Source organism: Lissotriton vulgaris, chromosome 7 (assembly GCF_964263255.1).
Source record: "Lissotriton vulgaris chromosome 7, aLisVul1.2, whole genome shotgun sequence".
In the NCBI taxonomy this organism is placed as follows: Eukaryota; Metazoa; Chordata; class Amphibia; order Caudata; family Salamandridae; genus Lissotriton; species Lissotriton vulgaris.
The window spans coordinates 1716326100-1716344774 of NC_141695.1; the positions used below are offsets into that span (position 1 = coordinate 1716326100).

At 48.3% G+C, this 18675-nt stretch overlaps 1 protein-coding gene across 1 annotated transcript in view; it reads right to left on the reverse strand.

The window, feature by feature from the left end:
- The window catches only part of MRPL51 (mitochondrial ribosomal protein L51), a 66362-nt gene extending 47897 nt beyond the window's left edge, over window positions 1-18465 (reverse strand). Inside the window, exon 1 of the mRNA XM_086932886.1 lies at window positions 18330-18465. The gene's annotated coding sequence lies outside the window, so the exon portion shown is untranslated. The remainder of the gene's footprint in view (window positions 1-18329) is intronic.
- Window positions 18466-18675: the final 210 nt, after the last annotated feature.

An 18675-nucleotide genomic window follows, 5' to 3' on the forward strand; every position in this document is an offset into this window, starting at 1 on the left:
AGTCAACAACTTCAGATCAGCCATTTCAGCGGGCCATGTCCAGCTGGATGGGAAACCAGTAGGTATGCACCCTATCGTGTGCAAATTACTTAAAGGCATTAGGGTGGCAAACCCTCCTAAACCAAAATACTCCGGATTGTGGGATGTATCTCTGGTTTTGGACCTATTTAACAGATGGCCAGCAAATTCCCTTCTATCCAGAAAGCAGTTATCAGCTAAATTAGCCATGTTACTCTGCCTTTAGGCATGCAGAAGATCGTCCGATGTACGCGCGCTGGAGTTAACAGGTAGAGTATTTACTCCGGAAGGAGTTTCTTTTACCATAGTTAGACGCACTAAGACATTATCTACTCCTGTTTCATATAATGCATTTCAAGAAAACGAAAAGTTATGTGTTGTTAAATGTTTGAAAACTTATGGAGGAATGTACAGCGGCTATTAGGCCTCAGGGCTGTTCGCAGCTTTTGATTGCTTTACAAAAGCCCTTCAAAGCAGTGGCTGCGGCCACCATTGCCAGAAGGCTTCGTTATGTTATGAAAGAAGCCGGCATTGACATCACCATTTTTGGTGCGCACTCTGTCAGAGGAGCCATGGCGTCAAAGTCATTCATGTTGGGTTCCAGCATTCATGATATAATGCGTAGTGCAGACTGGTCGTCGGAATCGACCTTCAAAACATTATTATAAGCCGGTGGGGGATATTACCTCTGTAGTTTTTAATAAGCGTTAAACAAGCATAATCTGAAGCCTCCGGTCCTGCAATAGAATCACAAATTTGCTAGCATTCGCGCCAAGAATTTGCAATTCTATTAAGGACACGGAGGCGAGGATTATCCCACCCGGCATGTTATGTATAAATGCTTGCCCACCCAGTGGTTATGGTGGTTACAGTCTCATATCCTTTATTCCAGGTTCTGACAAGAAGAACGACTGAAGGTCAAAGAATGCCAGGATACTACGCCTGAAGATGTTTGGTTCTTCCACGTTGGAGGAGTTACAAGGTTATCCAAGTTGTTGGAGTCAAGTCAAGATTTATATAGCGCGCTACATACCCAGAGGGTCTCAAGGCGCTTGAGGAAGGGTGGGGAATTACTTGTCGAATATCCAAGTTTTAAGTTGCTTTCTGAATGCTAGGTGGTTCTGAGTAAGGCGAAGGTGAGTGGGAAGTGAGTTCCAGGTTTTAGCTGCCAGGTAGGAGAAGGATCTGCCTCCCATGGTGGTTTTGTTGATGCGAGGTACAGTGGCAAGGGCTTGGTTGGAGGATCGTAGCTGACGGGAGGGGGTGTAGAAGGACAGTCGTGTGTTGAGGCATTCGGGTCCAAGTTCGTAAAGTGCTTTGTGTGCGTGGGTTAGGAGGCGGAAAGTAATCCTCTTATTGACGGGGAGCCAGTGGAGGTTTTTCAGGTGACCAGAGATGTGTTCTTTACGCGGGATGTCAAGTATGAGCCTGGCTGAAGCGTTCTGGATGCGTTGGAGTTTTTTCTGAAGTTTTGCGGTGGTACCGGCGTATAGGGTGTTTCCGTAGTCCAGGCGGCTCGTGACCAGTGCGTGGGTGACCGGTTTTCTAGTTTCGGTGGGGATCGCCTTAAAGAAAGAGGAAAATGGCGGCAGGCAGAGGCCTCTTATGGACTAGGGGGGCGTGCCTATGTGTGAGACATGATGGGATATGTAGTGTTTAACGTTATTATAATGAAAAGCAAGCATTTTCATTGGCTGCTGTGAGCTTCTAGTAAAGATTGAGAAGCATAATCCTCGCCTCCGTGTCCTTAGCCCTTTAAGTGCTGCCGTCGGCCAACGGTCGTCGCGAGAACTACCTTGCCAGTGCTGCGCACGACTGTTGGCCGACGGGGCTGCACCCGTTATTAGAACGTTCAGCATTGGGCGCTGAACGTTCGACGCTCCTAAAGTGTTAATAGAATTGCAAATTCTTGGCGCGAATGCTAGCAAATTTGTGATTCAACATATTGCAATACACAACGCTTAACCAGGGAACCAGAGTTCAAATTCCTTCTTCCACACTTTACCAAACTGTATGATATATACTAGCCGAATAAAATAGCTTTCCTTCACTATACTTTGTATTCCATGAAAGTCCAATTTGAGGAGAGCACCTTAAATAAATTAAATTCGGCATGTGCGCTATGGAGAAAAACAATTCAAGGTGTGCTCCTCGCATACATGTAAGCTCACTCAAACGTCATTGTGGCATCCACTAATATTTAATAGCAGTTTTAAATATATTGGCTTTATTTTTTATAGTTATATATAGTGCGAACTTGACCCTAAAATATGGCTGTGCTATACAGGAGCACCAGTTACATCACAGAAGGACACATTCATTTTTTTGCAGCCACGGGAAGTTTAAGTGATTATGTAACTCACTGAAGGGAAATAATCTGATATTCTAAACAAAAACACACTTCAGAATGTTGAAGAAGTAACATGTTCAATTAAAAGCACCTCTCTCCGCTACTTACAAGGACCTTCAGTACATTCTGCCGGTGTTCTAACTAAATTCGCACCCCCGTCGTTTTGTACACCCCCTACGTCAGAGGGGTGCCGATTCATGCAGGTTCTGCCTGCCTATTCGTGCTCCCCCGTCTGGCTGTGCATACCCTCACTCACTTTGCGCATGCGTGTTTCGGTGTGTATGTTGGCTGTCAGGCGCATTATCCACGCCCGTCTGGCTGTGTACCCTCTCCTTGCGCATGCGTGTTAAAGGAGAAAAAAATCGCCGAAATAATCATCCTGAAACCGAAAGGGGATTGTTGGTTCCTCTGTGTAAAGAGTTAATGTCTAAACCCAAACATGTAAGCCAGACATTAAACTTTCAAGTGCATTGCTTCCTTTGATTGACAGAGATGCTTTGCAAGACTTTTTCCAGAGCTCTGTTTGGAGCTTGATTCAGTCGGTTTCCTTGTGGCTGCGCCTCCTTCAATGTGCGAGTATTGGCCAATCAGCTCTAAACTCGATAGGTTCTCTTTTATTGACTGCCCAACTGCATTATGGGACATGTCGTGTATATATATATATATATATATATATATATATATATATATAAAATCCCTTATCCCGTCAGTCACACTGACTACATATTGGACTACTTTACAGTAACATTGAACTTACACTTTGTAGACAAAATGAAGCAATCCGCAGAGCGGTTCTCAGTAGCCAATGGACAGACTTCTTGTGTCAGCTTGGTATTCATGAGGTTCATGTGGGTCCACATATACCTTTTTTCAAAACTCCGTGGTGCTCCTAGACATGGCACTTAATCATCCCAATGTATAGATAAAGCAGATTATTTGACTCCCTGGGTAAATTCTCATACATTTTAGATTCATTCAACTCACCCAAACCCTCTATTACAGTGTTGAGCCGTAATATAAGAAAAGCCTCGTTTTGCATCAGTCTCCTCCCCAGGTCCCCTCCTCTTGTTTTTGGTGGTACAACTGCCAACGCTGTCCAATAGAAATCTTTTTCTGAATCATGGTTCTCTATCACATGATTGACTAGTGGGGTCCTCATAACCGTGCGCCTTATGTGTGACTTGTGTTATATGATTCTCTGTCTGGCTTCTTGGTTGGTTTGCTTATATAAAGTTTATTGCAAAGGCACTTGATTGCATATACTACGTCCTGAGTTTTGCACTTAGAGAAATCACTGTGTCTCCATTTAATATTATTGTGTACAAACTGTGTGCCTCCAATGTTTTGGTTGAAGCATATGCATTTATTATGCACATTTGTTATGTTTCTACGGGTGTCTCCGATTCCACATTTGTCTCAGATTACCCTTGGAGTGTGGGTGGTGGTATATATGCCCGTACTACTTGACTTCCTACACTGCGATCTTTCTTCAGTACGAATAACGGCTTCTCAAATGATTCATCTAGTTTGGAAGTCAAATGCCAGTTTTGACAGACAATTTTCTTAAATTGATTAGTCTGTGGACAAAACGTTGACACGCAAACAAGCCAGTCTGTTCTCTTTTTGTCTTTTGTTGTTAACAACGTTTCCCGGGAGTCCACCACACCCTTTCCTAGAATTTTTCAACAAGTTCTTCAGATAGCCACGTCCTTTCAGTCTACTCAATAGATTCTCAGCATGATGGGAATAATCCTCTTTTGCAGAACAATTCTTATTATTGTTAGAACTGCCCGTAAAGCAAGCTGTCTCTAAGATTGCGAGGGTGATGGCTAGAATAATGGAGAGCCTTGTTACCATCAGTTGGTTTAGTATATAGTGTAGTTTTCAGTGTCTCATTCTGAGCGACTACTTCTACATCCTAGAACGTGATGGTTTTGTAGCTGCTGTTGAGGCCAAACTTTAAATCGTCTCACCTGTTTTACCATTTGAAAAATTGGTTCAGAGAATCTTCCTGGCTGGTCTAAATGCAAATCTCAGCCATTTAGAGATGTGTTGGGCATAGGGGTTGTTCTTATACACAAAAAGATGATCACACTGGGCCATTTAGCCAACACCAGGAAAGGCCACAGGGTTTAGGCGGCAGATCGGCCCAGGAACGGCCCGGCAGTCAGGAAGGTCTGGGGACATCGGCAACTATGCAGCACGGTTTCCGGGAGACATCGACCCCGACATCACCCGCTCAGAAACACTGGATGAGGGAATAATCGCAGGAGTCGTAGGTCAGCTGGCGGAGCTTCAACACCAGGCGGCCATTTCTGTCCGCGGCTTGGCCACGCTCCGCCTACTGAAGACTTCACTGTTATTTCTTTAGTTTTTGTTTATGTTTCTGATGTATTGAAAATAATAAAATATATATTTTTTTAAAAACAAGAAGCACTGATCATACTGACCTCGATAGTTGATGAAGATCTGACTCAGCTGTCACAGTATCATACACTGCCAATGTGCGAGCCCTCTCCGCTCGAACCATGAGGGCCTTTTTTGACTGTGTCAGATCTCTGTTGATCAATTTAGCACAGGCCTATAGACAGCCAAGATTGTACTGGGAGGTGCTGACCCTGCCATTTAAACAGGGGGAACTGCACACGCCTGAAATTGAATTGTATTTCTATTGCACACTCCTTACTTGCCTCTTGTGGGGGTGGTGGCGGATAGCTCGGCGCAATGCCCTTTACCCTTATTGGCATGTGCAGTGCCGACATGCCCTAGGGACACGATCAACACCATTAAATGTATTGTATTGGCATGCGACTGGCTCTGCCGCAAGAGTCAGCTAGACTACAACTACGCCTCCAATTTGAAGCTAGCTAATAATCCAATGCTACCTCTCATGTTAGATGGCCGAGTTCAGCAGCAGTTGGGGAGAGATGGGCATGGTGGAAAGGGAGATTTAAATCTGAGTGGCTTGTTCATTAGTTTGCAAGATATTCGGGCTGGCATACACTGCTAACTGCTTGTCTTTCTCTATTACCACTTGTGTGGTGTCTGTAAATCAATACACAACTCCTTACTTAAAGAGCCTGAGAGTTTGTCAGCTTTATGGTGTGTCCTTGGTTTCTTCTTCCCAAGAGATTGATTACAATAATATAACAATGTACGTGCAGAACAAGGCACTTGTGATCACCACCAGAGAGCCAGAAAAATGGCAGCCTGACTTGGGAGATGATTTGACTGAAGTACTGTTGCGCCCAGATGGTCATGCCTTTGCCTAATTACTGATTATGTCTCATCCATATTAAATTCTTACATAGATTACATTGTATGCCCTCTGGCTTGCATAGGATAGGGCTGTTGACTGAATACCGCTGTGTGCGTTGCAGCATAATCTATGCTGACTTGCTGCACTTGGCTTGGGGATATGGCTGGGTGGCAGAGTCCTGGGACTATGTTCTTGACTGCATAGACAAAATACTATGTTGCACCATTCAAAAAACAACACTGGTTGCCCTGTTGGGCTATGTGAGAGCTATCCCAACAGGCTACTGCAAACTTGCAGCCATGATGCTAATTTTGGTCATTAGAAGGGTGGTGATGCATTGGGGGACACTGCTCTATGTAAAAGGTGCTAGCTGCAAGATCTGAAGTATTGTCAGGAGAGGCTGGAGGAGTACTGGGCACTTACGCCAGTTAAGTCCCATGCCTGGGACATATGGAGCCCCCTCTGTACCGTTTTAACTCTACAACCTGAGCGAGATCTGAAACGCATGCGGTCACGGCATGAAATTCCTCCTTGAATACTGGATTGGCTGTAAGGCAAATGATAATTCCTGTTGCCACGAGTAAGCTGACGCTACTTCTGATATGTGAGGTATACATGCCTATTTCTGCTCTTGTATTTGTAACCGGAGTATGCATTTTACTACTGTCCTATGGTGGGAACTTCATCAATCATTGTTTTGTTCTGCTCTGTTTTTTTGTTCTAATTTGCAACTTATAAAACGTCAATAAAAGAAATTGTATTCTAGACTACACTTGAAGTACCATAAAAAAGTAACATAAAGGGCTAGACCTACCAATAGCCCAATCCCATTACCAAATAATCAGTCAGTTGGCAGTGAAGAAAGTTCAATTGTTTAGTAAGCAAAATACTCTATAGAGGAGCCTCTCCAACCCTCATCCATCAGGTGCGCGGAGAAGACTGCTGGCTCGTATTGAAACATGCGATTATATACTTTTTGGTTCGACACACAATCACTGTAAAAAGAAAAACACCAGTTGACCCTCGAGCTCCAGGGAAGGACCATATATGGCACATATGATTAGTTCAAAGCTTAACTATTTATTACTGGGAAGGTCAGGAGGGTGACTCCCTTTCGTCTTGGTGCCCGGGAGTGTAGGCACGCCACCTCCAGGAATGCGCTTATCGCTCCCAAAGCCAGATGCGACCTTGAGTCCCAGGACAGTCGAGAAAACAGTTTACTTTCAGCTGCTCTCAGTAACTCAAATGAACTGGGGCTTGACAACTGCCAGAGAGTAACACGTGATCAACACTCACCTCGTGCAGTGCCCTCCACCTCGTGCAGTGCCCTCCACCTTATGCACACCCCTCCACCTCGTGCACACCCCTCCACCCGGTGAGGTTTGTTACTGTCCCACGCAGTGTTGGATGAAGGGTACCGGTTCTCGCGGATCTCGTCAGACGTAAGTACAGACGGTGACGTCACTGTGACAAATCCAGGTTGTAATGCCTGAGAGTGATCTATTGCAGCATGAATCACGGCCACGTGAGTGTGCAGTGAATGAGTGCCGGCGACGTCAGAACGTGTAGTAAATAAGTACCGGTGACGTCAGTGTGCAGTGAATGCGCGCCGGTGACTCCAGTGTGTGCAGTGAATGAGTGCCGGTGACCCCAGTGTGAGGAAAGAAGCAGAAACGGAAGCAGTCATAGGCTGCAAGCGAGTAAACCCGGGCGCTGACATGTGCTGAAACCCTGGCCATTGCTGGCTGATTCTTTGGATATGTTGAGTTGTTTGTTAGTGAACACACAGGTGTTTATTGAGTGACTGTCCCTCATTCTGGTCCCTCAGGGGGGTCATGCCCCCTCCCTCTGGTGGGGCCCAGCAATGCCTGTCGGTGCACGGACACGTGCGCACAGCACACTGCCAGCATCATAGCAACGGTGTCACGACCTCTGACCCTTACAGGGAACATTGACACCACATTTCAGTGACAGATCTACCAGGCGGGGGCATCACAGGAAGGGATACGTTGAACTAGATTAAACTCAGTAAATAGGAGTCGCAGAGTTTAATCTGGGATTCAGCAAAGCATTCTTCCGTCATTGAACCCTTCATCCATCACCGGTGTGATGTGCGCTGCGGGGTCGTCATTCTGTGCCTGACATTTCTATCTGGCACTAATTTAACCTAAATCGTGACTGTAGCGCCTAGAAACCAGTCAGGATTGTGAGCTGTAGACAAGAATGTAGTCAGCAAAGTGTGATGAAATGCGGCGCCGCTGGGTTTTTCTCCATTTCTGCAGCGCGAGTCCGTGGTGTTAGCACGTTTGCAGCCGGACACGAAAGGTGCAAGGAGACAGGACTTCGCCATATAGTTGGAGAGCTTCGGTTTGTGCGCGGATGACGCAGTATTCAGCAGGTCTTCGGCATGGCGCAAGTGAAAGGCAGCCACATTTTACTTACACAACACACGAAAAGAGTAATCCAAGAGACAGATTTTGTTTTCTTCTTTTCCAAAGTGAAACGTCACAGCAGGCCTGCTCCTCCATTGTTACTGATGCAACCAAAATATCAGCACCTGTCTTGTTGTTTTGGGTTCCAAGTGATTGTGCCCGTATTAGTTCGCTTAGCTTCTGCGCTACTTGCCATATAGGTCTCTGATCATCAGTCCAAAATAGTACAACGGCTGTGCGTCTGGATTTGGGGTGCAGTGGCGCCCCATTTGCTTTGTTGTATTGTCTACTTTCACGTGGCAAAGGGCAGACCACGTCATCCAGGGAGCACGCAAAAAGGTTCAAATCGTCCAACAAGGAGCATAATGGTTTAACTATCAAAAACAGGGTGTGCACGGCAACTTCGGTGAATATTTGTGAAATTTACTGCCCACCTGCACGTAGCACCCACAAACGAAAGGAATAAGTCAAACAATTGATCTACAGTTTCCAATGGACTTGAAAATGCATTTAACTGCAGTCATTTAAGCAAAATGTCTATAGCAACGTTTTTATTTAATCTTTCAGTGGACCCCTGAGGAAGGATTTCGAAAAGTCCGAAATGCATTGGGTGACATCATCACTGTATATTAAGGATGTTCTATGTTTGACGCATGCCTGGAAAAAGGCCTGTTGTGGCATATCCGTGGTATGAGAAGTGTTAAAAAACATTGGCCAATCATGTGTGGATAGCACATTGGAATTAAAGAACTAATACAATTCAAAATATGGAGTAACATTGATTTATTAGTAAAATGAACAGAGAAAATGGGTACAAGCAAGTTAAATTTGTGCAACGGCTGTGCGTCTGGATTTGGGGTGCAGTGGCGCCCCATTTGCTTTGTTGTATAGTTATACATCCAACATCTTTTAACATCATATCAAATGGCGATGTTCCTACTCTATTTCTGCAATTGTGGTTAAATCATATAATTTCTACATTGGGGTATGTGCCAAGAAGCACATTTTACCAAGGGGAGACCACATCCATAGTATCTATCCCAATATGCCTCAGTAATATGGACACTTCAATCAAACTGAACGCATCCATGACCCTGACAAGGACGGGGGCTGGGGGCCCCAGAGAGAGAGGAGGCAGCACAGAGCACTGCTCAGGACCCTGACAAGGACGGGGGCTGGGGGCCCCAGAGAGAGAGGAGGCAGCACAGAGCACTGCTCGGGACCCTGACAAGGGTGGGAGTGGGGGCCCCCAGAGAGAGCATTCTCCAGGGAAAAGCTCATATGAGAAGGGATGAGGCAGCAAAATGGTGCCCTCAGGTAAGCTCTTGTTAGAAGCACCATGTGGGCATCCGCAGGGGGGACAAGGGGGGCCGAGAAGGGTGCAAGGCAGAGGGGAGAAGGGTGCAAGGCAGAGAGGAGAAGGGTGCAAGGCAGAGAGGAGAAGGGTGCAAGGCAGAGAGGAGAAGGGTGCAAGGCAGAGAGGAGAAGGGTGCAAGGCAGAGGGGAGAAGGGTGCAAGGCAGAGAGGAGAAGGGTGCAAGGCAGAGGGGAGAAGGGTGCAAGGCAGAGGGGAGAAGGGTGCAAGGCAGAGAGGAGAAGGGTGCAAGGCAGAGAGGAGAAGGGTGCAAGGCAGAGAGGAGAAGGGTGCAAGGCAGAGAGGAGAAGGGTGCAAGGCAGAGGGGAGAAGGGTGCAAGGCAGAGGGGAGAAGGGTGCAAGGCAGAGGGGAGAAGGGTGCAAGGCAGAGGGAAGAAGGGTGCAAGGCAGAGGGAAGAAGGGTGCAAGGCAGAGGGGAGAAGGGTGCAAGACGGAGGGGAGAAGGGTGCAAGGCGGAGAGGAGATGGGTGCAAGACAGAGGGGAGATGGGTGCAAGGCGGAGAGGAGATGGGTGCAAGGCGGAGAGGAGATGGGTGCAAGGCGGAGAGGAGATGGGTGCAAGTTGGAGGGGCAGAAGGGTGCAAGGGAGAGGGCGAGAAGGGTGCAAGGGAGAGGGCGAGAAGAGTGCAAGAGGGATGGTGATGAAGTAAAAAATGTGCCCCCCTCCCCTGGAAACATTTCTGGGGAAGCCCATGGCAGCGCACACTACTTTGTGAGAGAGATTGGAGAGAGAGTGGAGTGAGAGAGAGAGTGGAGCAAGAGAGAGAGTGGAGAGAGACTGTGGAGAGAGAGAGAGTGGAGAGTAGAGAGTGCGGAGAGAGTAGAGAGAGTGGTGGAGAGTGAAGAGAGAGAAGGGAGAGTAGAGAGAGAGAGAGAGAGTGGAGAGGGAGTGGAGGGAGAGTGGAGGGAGACGGAGTAGAGAGAGAGTAGAGAGAGTGAGTGAGAGACAGTGGAGAGAGAGACAGTGGAGAGAGACAATGGAGAGAGAGAGAGAGAGAGAGAGAGAGAGTGGAGAGAGAGTGAGTGGAGAAAGAGAGAGATGTGAGAGCAGAGAGAGAGTGAGTGGAGAAAGAGAGAGAGAGGTGAGAGCAGAGAGAGAGAGAGAGAGAGCAGAGAGAGAGAGAGGATAGAGAGAGAGTGGAGAGAGAGAGAAAGGGGAGAAAGAGTAGAGAGAGTGGAGAGAGAGGAGAGAGAGTAGAGAGAGTGGAGAGGGTGGAGAAAGAGAGAGAGTGGAGAGAGAGGGTGGTGAGAGGGTGGTGAGAGGGTGGAGAGAGAGTGGAGAGACTGAGAGTAGAGAGAGAGACAAGGGAGAGTGGAGAGAGAGTGGAGGGAGTGGAGAGAGAGTGAGAGACAGTAGAGAGAGAGAAATTGGAGAGAGAGCCAGTGGGGAGAGAGAGAGTGGAGAGACATTGGAGAGAGAGAGAGAGAGAGAGAGAGAGAGTAGTGTGTAAGAGAGTGGGAAGAGAGAGAGAGAGAGTAGAGTGTAAGAGAGTGGGAAGAGAGTGGAGAGAGAGTAGAGTGTAAGAGAGTGGGAAGAGAGTGGAGAGAGAGTAGAGTGTAAGAGAGTGGGAAGAGAGTGGAGAGAGAGTAGAGTGGGAAGAGAGTGGAGAGAGAGTAGAGAGAGAGAAAGTGGAGGGAGAGCCAGTGGAGAGAGAGAGCCAGTGGAGAGAGAGAGAGAGAGAGTGAGGTGAGAGGAGAGAGAGTGAGTGGGAGGAGAGTGGAGAGAGAGTAGAGAGAGAGAAAGTGGAGGGAGAGCCAGTGGAGAGAGAGAGCCAGTGGAGAGAGAGAGAGAGAGAGAGGTGAGAGGCGAGAGAGTGAGTGGAGAGAGAGAGAGGTGAGAGGAGAGAGAGGTGAGAGGAGAGAGAGGTGAGAGGAGAGAGAGGTGAGAGGAGAGAGAGGTGAGAGGAGAGAGAGTGGAGAAGAGAGAGTGGAGAAGAGAGAGTGGAGAAGAGAGAGAGTGGAGAAGAGAGAGAGTGGAGAGAGAGAGAGTGGAGAGAGAGAGAGTGGAGAGAGAGAGAGTGGAGAGAGAGAGAGTGGAGAGAGAGAGAGAGTGGAGAGAGAGAGAGAGTGGAGAGAGAGAGAGAGTGGAGAGAGAGAGAGAGTGGAGAGAGAGAGAGAGTGGAGAGAGAGAGAGAGTGGAGAGAGAGAGAGAGTGGAGAGAGAGTGGAGAGAGAGTGGAGAGAGAGTGGAGAGAGAGTGGAGAGAGAGTGGAGAGAGAGTGGAGAGAGAGTGGAGAGAGAGTGGAGAGAGAGTGGAGAGAGAGTGGAGAGAGAGTGGAGAGAGAGTGGAGAGAGAGTGGAGAGAGAGTGGAGAGAGAGTGGAGAGAGAGAGGAGAGAGAGTGGAGAGAGAGAGTGGAGAGAGAGAGAGAGAGTGGAGAGAGAGAGAGAGAGTGGAGAGAGAGAGAGTGGAGAGAGAGAGAGTGGAGAGAGAGAGAGAGTGGAGAGAGTGTGAGACTGGAGAGAGTGTGAGACTGGAGAGAGTGTGAGACTGGAGAGAGTGTGAGACTGGAGAGAGTGTGAGACTGGAGAGAGTGTGAGACTGGAGAGAGTGTGAGACTGGAGAGAGTGTGAGACTGGAGAGAGTGTGAGACTGGAGAGAGAGAGAGTGGAGAGAGAGAGAGTGGAGAGAGAGAGAGTGGAGAGAGAGAGACAGTGGAGAGAGAGAGACAGTGGAGAGAGAGAGACAGTGGGGAGAGAGAGACAGTGGGGAGAGAGAGACAGTGGAGAGAGAGACAGTGGAGAGAGAGACAGTGGAGAGAGAGACAGTGGAGAGAGAGACAGTGGAGAGAGAGACAGTGGAGAGAGAGACAGTGGAGAGAGAGACAGTGGAGAGAGAGACAGTGGAGAGAGAGACAGTGGAGAGAGAGACAGTGGAGAGAGAGACAGTGGAGAGAGAGACAGTGGAGAGAGAGACAGTGGAGAGAGAGACAGTGGAGAGAGAGACAGTGGAGAGAGAGACAGTGGAGAGAGAGACAGTGGAGAGAGAGACAGTGGAGAGAGAGACAGTGGAGAGAGAGACAGTGGAGAGAGAGACAGTGGAGAGAGAGACAGTGGAGAGAGAGACAGTGGAGAGAGAGACAGTGGAGAGAGAGACAGTGGAGAGAGAGACAGTGGAGAGAGAGACAGTGGAGAGAGAGACAGTGGAGAGAGAGACAGTGGAGAGAGAGACAGTGGAGAGAGAGACAGTGGAGAGAGAGACAGTGGAGAGAGAGACAGTGGAGAGAGAGACAGTGGAGAGAGAGACAGTGGAGAGAGAGACAGTGGAGAGAGAGACAGTGGAGAGAGAGACAGTGGAGATATAGAGAACAGAGTTGAGAGAGAGAGATAGAGTGGAGAGAGAGTAGAGACTGACTGACTCAGAGTCTGAATACCAACTGACGGAGAGACTGATTGGCTGAGAAACTGACAGAGATAGAGAGACTGACAGAGACTGAATGACTGACAGAGAGAGAGACTGACAGACTGGCTGACAGAGAGACTGAATGACAGAGAGAGAGAGACTGACTGAGCGAGAGAGACTGACTCATTGAGAGTGGAGAGAGAGAGGAGAGAGTGGAGAGTAGAGAGTGCGGAGAGAGAGTGGAGAGAGTAGAGAGCCGAGAGAGCAGAGAGAGTAGAGAGAGTGGTGGAGAGTAGGGAGAGAAGGGAGAGTAGAGAGAGAGAAGGGAGAGTAGAGAGAGAGAAGGGAGAGTAGAGAGAGAGAAGGGAGAGAGAGAGTGAGTGAGAGACAGTGGAGATAGAGAGTGGAGAGAGAGACAGTGGAGAGAATGGAGAGAGACTAGAGAGAGAGTGGAGAGAGAGTGCAGAGAGAGAGAGTGAGTGGAGAAAGAGAGAGGTGAGAGCAGAGAGAGGGCAGAGAGGGGAGAGAGAGAGAGTAGAGAGAGAGAAGGGAGAGAGGGAGTGGAGAGAGAGTAGAGAGAGTGAGAGGCAGTGGAGAGAGAGACAGTGGAAAGAGAGACAGTGGAGAGTTAGTGGAGAGACAGTGGAGAGAGACTGGAGAGAGAGAAATTGGAGAGAGGGCCAGTGGAGAGAGAGCCAGTGGGGGGAGAGAGAGAGAGAGAGAGTAAGAGAGTGGAGAGAGAGTGAGGCAAAAATATGTATGCTGTCTGCTGCTGGGTCACTGCAACGAGGGCAGGTAATCCCTGTAGTTCCTCCCCACTGTGCGATGCGAGCCGGGTGTAATAAAGTTGGTATAGAGTTTTATAATGTTGGGATTGAAGCGGGGCAGAGCAGAGGACAGAATAACCTAATTCCAGCAAGTCCGAAAAATATCGGCTTTGTATTCAATATCATCCAGCTTCAACTCTACCAAGACAGCGTAAAAACTACGAATAGAACACTCCCCTCCTTGTTCTATAGCTTCCAAAATACTATTTTTAGCAAAACCAGCCTCTCCCCCTTTTTTCCTACTGAAAAAACTCCTGACCTGCAGATATTTAAAAAAACTCTGCCTGGCGATGTTAAACTTTGCCACAAGGTCGGAGAATTGTAGTAACTTATCATCTGGGCCCAGCAAATCTCCTATTTTTATAATTCCTTTTCTAGTCCATTCTGCCATGATATCGTCAGCAAAGATTGAAGGTGGGAGGGATTTATTCCTGAGAAGTCTTGTGTATCTATTAAATCTACCCAGTCCACATTTCTTTGCTACAGCTGTCCAGATACTATGTGCCGCTAAAACAGTCTTAAACCGAGTAAGTTTATAATATGAAGAGTCAGTGTACCTTAGGAAAGCGTTCTCCGTTTCTGGACCCAGCACGATGGAGTACACCATGGTCGAAAAGGCATTAACCTTCAAATCTACTCCACTCGCTCCAATCAAACCCTGCATATATTGAAGAGCCGAAGCCCAATAATATAATCTAAGGTCTGGAACCCCCACCCCCCATTGCCCTCGGTAAAGTCATAAATTTATAAGCCCGCCTGGTCTTCCCATGTGCCCAAATAAACGTATTCAAAATTGCCTCAACCTTATTAAACCAAGAGAGCTCAAACATTAAGGGTATTATTCTACAAAAATAAAGAAACTTAGGGAGTATAAGCATTTTAATAACGTTGGATCGACCCACCAGTGAAAGTTTAAGATTGTTCATTCTAACCAAATCTAAGCTTACTTTTGTCAGTAATGGGGTCATATTCCGTTCTACCACTGTCTCAAGGTTAGCCGATATTTCAACCCCTAGATAGACTGCTGCCGGAACCACTCGTATATCATCACAACTAACCATTGAATTCTTAACGATTTGTGTTTTGGTGCTGTTAAGCCTATAGCCTGAGATTACGCCAAATTTTTGGGCCTCCTGTTCTATTTCTCCCATTGCCATGGATGGGTCCGGGGTAATTATAGCAACGTCATCTGCGTATGCCAACACGTTAATTTCTAAACCATGTAAGCAAAGGGGGAGGATTCTAGGGTTAGAATTAAGATAACGTAAATAAGGGTCCAAATAAAGTGCAAAAAGAAGAGGAGAGCTCTGACATCCTTGCCTTGTCCTCCTTTTTATCTGTACCGCAGCCGTAAGTTCTCGGTTAATTTGAATTCTAGCAGTTGGTGAAACTGACAGAGAGAGAGAGATACAGAGACTGACAGAGACTGAATGACTGACAGACTGACAGAGAGAGAGACTGACTGACTGAAGAGACTGAATGACAGAGAGAGAGAGACTGACTGACTGAGCGAGAGAGACTGACTCATTGAGAGAGAGAGAGACTGTGATGGAATTGGGGTCACAGTGTGTACGAAGCTATTGTCTACTAATAAAAATGTATTATCATAATGTGCTCTTTGTAGTTACATCTGCTTTTGAAATACTGCATTGTCGCTTTGTCTAATGTTTTAAAACGGAAGCCAGAAGGAGCAGTAGATGCACTTTTGTCAAAACTGAACAATGAGTGGGCCCGATGTTGTATATCATGACAGGGGCGTATCAATAGCCTGCATCCCTGCAGTATGGCGGGTCGCTGGCCTGAGAGCTCTAGACTGGCACGGAGGATGGGAGGGGGGCCCCCTCCATGTAGTTTGCAGGGGGGCCCCCTCAAGTTTCTTTAGACCACTGCATTAGGAGAATACTGGGTGTTGAGCATTAGGAGAATACTGGGTGTTGAGTATCAGGAGAGCCCAACAGGTGTACCCCCATTTTATTCTTAAATTGGAAACAAACCCTTACTAGCTTAAAGGCAGCTTTTTGGGGTGCCTTTTATGGCTACGAACCACTAGAGGTCATATGGTGGCATAGAGTTGTTACCTTGGCCTAGTTAGTAAGGCAGGCGTTTGGCTGTATTTAGGCCCTAATGTGACTGTGTCTGGCCAGCATCATGGATCCTTTTGTGCACCTTAAAAACCAGCATTGCAAAAAGCCGATGCCAAAAAATCTGGCTGTAATCTGTGAAGGTTTTCCAAGACCCTTTCTTCGTGACCAGGTTGGCATTTTTAATTATGCCACTACTGTTAGTTTTGTCAATACTTGTTTTGCACACAGCACACACAATTACAACACAGACCCAGATACAGCTAACATTTAAAAAGCTGCTGGCAGGCGTCTGTGAATCCCATAACCTCCCCCCAGGGATTGTAAACATCAAAGGGCCTTCATGTTGAGCTCAAAGACCTCATAATAAATCAGGTCTTATCTCTGGGAAGCTCATTCCTTAGCTGCCCTCTAGGCAGGGACAGGAAGGCAGGATTACAGTTCCAGCACAAGACAAGCATTTGCAATGTAATAGGCCTCGCATTTACGCTAGTTTAAGCCCTTCGCTGCGGCGGCAATTCCGCTCCGTCACGAGCCTCGGGTGGGCTGTGCTTGTGACGGAGCGGTTCCGTCACGGTCCCGCCCGCTCAATAGAACGCGCAGGCGCGTAATCAGCGCTGCGTGGGCCGTGACGGAACCGCTTTGTCACCAGCACAGCCCACCCGAGGCTCGTGACGGAGCAGTTCCGTCACGAGCATGGGAGGGGTTAAACTATTGGCATTGTAGATGACAATGCCTTTTATTTATCTTTTCAAAAACAAAAATAAAAGGCATTGCCATTTGCAATATTAAGAGCATTTTTAATGCTTGTTTTATTTATCAGCCATGCATTGAAAATGCAGGCAGGTGGAACCACTACCTGTTTCCCCGTTTGAACATAATTGTATTTTAAGAAGCTGCTTGTTTTAAACAAAGCCCTCTGATGGTGCCATTGGCTGCACGCAGATCTCGTTGTACTACTTGTGGGAGTGGGTTGTAAATAAAGGGTTGTAGGTGAACGTGGCTCATTTCAGCATCAGATGTAAGAGGCTGGCATAGGCTGTGGTGGTCCAAGGCAGTGCGCATGCGCATCCCACCCTTCCCGCGCTCTCGAGGACTTTTGTCCCCGGTGTTCTATCGACCAGCAGAAGAGTGAGGAACTTAAAAATACATGCATCGAAGACATGGACCATAGTGCGGCTGCGCAGAATTATGCGCATGCGTGAAAACGCGGGGGTGTACAGACAGATGGGGTGAGGCTATCGATAGAACACCGGTGTTCTAACTATATGCACCCTTGTCGTTTTGTACATCCCCTACGTCAGAGGGGTGCCGATACATGCAGGTTCTGCCTGTCTATTCGTGCTCCCCCGTCTGGCTGTGCACACCCTACGCGTGTTACTCACTTTGCGCATGCTTGTTTCGGTGTATGTTGGCTGCACAGGCCACACCAGTCTGGCTGTGTACCCTCTCCTTGCACATGCATGTTAAGGGGGAATAGCACATCCATCATGCTGTCATGCGCTAGTGCACTGCAGAACATGCCCACTACTACCACGGGGCACTTGGAAGCCAGGAGGGCAGATCATGCAAAGGCAGCACTGCTGTTGAGGAGGTGAAAACAGGCCTCTTCAGCAGCGCGGGCTGCACCTGGCCACACTATGCTTTAAGATGCCCCTTGGTTCATCCCCCCCATTCCCTAGGGGAGGGGGTGGCGATAGAGAATGGAGCAGGGAAGGAGCTGGACCAGCAGACCCCAAGTGTGGGGTCTGCTAAGTCATAAATGTCATCTTAAGAATTCGGCAGGGAGATACGGTGGGTTATTTAAGCACAGTCGTCGGTCACAGGGCCCTCTTTCTCCTGAGAATTGTACCAGAGAAGAGAGGTGCTGTTTCTGCATACTGTGAGGTGAGGAGGGGGGTGGGGTGGGCTGCAGGAGCAGGTGGGCTTGGGTGGGATGAAGTGGCGAGGAACAGGGCGAAAAGGGGAGAAGTGGACAGCTTGCAGGGTGTGCTGATGGTCCGGGGCACACAGGCAAGGGGCAGCATGGACAATGCAATCGGGGGAGGGGGGGCTGGGGCTTTTCACTGTATGCAGGCATAGGGGACATGAGGGAAGGCTGTCGTCTTTCGCCCTCAATGCATTGAAGGCTGGCTAAATTCAGAGTGCCCCTGGGCAGACTGCTCTTCCCCTTTCCCTCCAGTGCTTCAGTCTAGAGACCTATTACGGTGCTCCTGTCAGGCTATTATATACCGCATTGTGTGCCCCCTGTGCAGGCTGCTCCTTCTCTGTACCTCTGCTGCTTCAGTCTATAGCCCTAGCGCCGTGCTCCTGGCGGAATATTGTACATTGCACTGTGTGCCCCTGGGCAGGCCGCTCTTCCCCGGTCCCTCTGATACCTCAGTTTTCAGACCGAGATTCTACCTCCAGAAGTAGCTGTGTCATATGGGCATGTTGGTATGCGGTGAGAGTTATAACTATTGTGACTGCGGGCGTCTGGGTATGGCAAAGTAAAGAAAAGCTCAATTTCTCAGGGTGAAGACAAAATAAACAAGGCGGGGGGGACCGGAAAGGCGAGCTGCATCTGCAAGCCGTGAATGGGTGGGCGCCTTTCTTTGGCGGCGGGGGAGCTTGAAAAAGCCCCCCTCGCTCCCCGCAGCCCTCCTCACCTTCGTGCGGGCCTCGGCCGGAGCCTCGGCCAGGCAGGAGCTCTCCCTGGTGAACCGGGGTTAACGCTGCTCAAGCAGGAGTAGTGTTCGGCCTGGATCTTGAAAGCGCATGCGTACAATCACACGCATGCGCACTAAACCAGCAGAAGAGTGGGGAGCTTAAAAATACATGCGGCCAAGACATGGGCCATAGTGCGGCTGCGCATATTTATGCGCATGCGTGAAAACGCGGGGGGGGGGTGTAAAGACAGATGGGGTGGGTCTATTGATAGTACACCGGCCTCCTCCGTTGCCCCTCATTGATCTTTAGTAAGACGACAATTGGCCGTACTGTTATCACTTCCGG